Source organism: Lampetra planeri, unplaced genomic scaffold (assembly GCF_965212315.1).
Source record: "Lampetra planeri unplaced genomic scaffold, kcLamPlan1.2.h2 scaffold_1658, whole genome shotgun sequence".
In the NCBI taxonomy this organism is placed as follows: domain Eukaryota; kingdom Metazoa; phylum Chordata; class Hyperoartia; order Petromyzontiformes; family Petromyzontidae; genus Lampetra; species Lampetra planeri.
In genome coordinates, this window is record NW_027614391.1 from 25,001 (window position 1) to 26,901 (window position 1,901).

Here is a 1,901-nt window from a genome sequence, read left to right on the forward strand (position 1 = left end):
AGTGCTACTACTGCTGCTACTACTGCTGCTACTACTGCTGCTACTACTGCTGCTACTACTGCTGCTGCTACTGCTGCTACTACTGCTGCTACTACTGCTGCTACTACTGCTGCTGCTACTACTGCTGCTACTACTGCTGCTACTACTGCTGCTACTACTGCTGCTACTACTACTACTACTGCTGCTGCTGCAGCTACTGCTGCTTCTACTGCTGCAGCTACTGCTGCTTCTACTGCTACTACTACTACTCGCTGCTACTACTGCTACTACTACTACTGCTGCTACTACTACTACTAATACTACTACTACTGCTGCTACTACTACTTCTACTGCTGCTGCTACTACTGCTACTACTACTACTGCTGCTACTACTGCTGCTACTACTGCTGCTACTACTGCTGCTACTACTGCTGCTTCTACTGCTACTACTACTACTGCTGCTACTACTGCTACTACTACTACTGCTGCTACTACTACTACTGCTACTACTACTAATACTACTACTACTGCTGCTACTACTACCACTACTACTGCTACTCACCTCCAGGTGGTGCCGTCGTGCCACACGACACAGTCGTACACGGGGGCCCGCGTCCCCAGTAGCGCTTGTCCAGCGCTGCCAGCAGCTCCACGCGGCACTGCAGCTCCTCACGGCGCAGTCGCTCCACCTGCAGCATCCACCACACACACGCTCACCCACTCGCTCGCCCGCCCGCTCGCCCGCCCGCTCGGCCCGCCCCGCTCGCCCGCCCGCTCGCCCAGCCGCTCGCCCGCCCCGCTCGCCCCGCTCGCCCAGCCACTCGCCCCGCATCGCTCGCCCGCCCGCTCGCCCGCCCGCTCGCCCGCCCGCTCGCCCGCCCGCTCGCCCGCCCGCTCGCCCGCCCGCTCGCCCGCCCGCTCGCCCAGCCGATCGCCCAGCCGCTCGCCCCCCGCTCGCCCAGCCGCTCGCTCACCCGCTCGCTCAGCCCGCTCGCTCAGCCGCTCGCCCGCCTCGTTCAGCCGCTCGTTCAGCCGCTCGTTCAGCCGCTCGCTCAGCCGCTCGCTCAGCCGCTCGCTCAGCCGCTCGCTCAGCCGCTCGCTTCAGCCCCCGCTCGCTCAAGCCGCTCGCTCAGCCGCTCGCTCAGCCGCTCGCTCAGCCGCTCGCTTCAGCCGCTCGCTCAGCCGCTCGCTCAGCCGCTCACTCCGCTCGCTCACCCGCTCACACTCACCCCGCTCACACTCACCCGCTCACACCCGCTCGCTCCCACACTCCCCACACACGCTCGCCCCGCTCGCCCACTCACCCACACACGCTCACTCACCCACACACTCGCACGCTCGCTCCCCACACGCTCACCCACGTGCTCACTCTCTCACTCCAGTAACTCACCCACTCACCACTCACCCACCCACCCACTCAACCCCCCCAACCACCCACTCACCCAACCACCCACTCACCCAACCACCCACTCACCCAACCCACCCACTCACCCACCCACCCTCACCCTCCCAACCGCCACCCACCCACTCACCCGCCACCCCACCCGCCACACCGCCCACCCGCCCCCCACCCGCCCACCCGCCCACCCACCCGCCCCCACCGCCCACCCACCACCCCACACCCGCCCACCACCCGCCCACCCACCACCCACTCCACCCACCCACCCACTCACCCCACCCACCACCCACCCACCCACCCACCCACACCACCCACCCCACCACCACCCACCCACTCACCCACCCACCCACCCACCCCTCCCACCCACCCCCACTCACCCCCCACTCACTCACCCACCTCAGAAAGTGCCCCGCTGGGGCTGGCCACTGTCGGCTGAATGCTGCTGCTGCTGCTGGTGGTGGCGGCGGTGGTGGTAGTGGCAGCAGTGGGTGGGCGGTGGTGGCGGTGGTGGCGGTTGTGGCGG

At 66.3% G+C, this 1,901-nt stretch overlaps 1 long non-coding RNA gene across 1 annotated transcript in view; it reads right to left on the reverse strand.

Moving 5' to 3' along the window:
• The window catches only part of LOC144739692 (uncharacterized), a 5,439-nt gene extending 3,544 nt beyond the window's left edge, over positions 1-1,895 (reverse strand). The window contains exons 1-2 of the long non-coding RNA XR_013589489.1: positions 1,775-1,895; positions 542-668 (exon numbers count right to left, since the gene is read on the reverse strand). This is a non-coding gene — a long non-coding RNA (uncharacterized LOC144739692). The remainder of the gene's footprint in view (positions 1-541; positions 669-1,774) is intronic.
• Between the last annotated feature and the right edge of the window lie 6 nt (positions 1,896-1,901).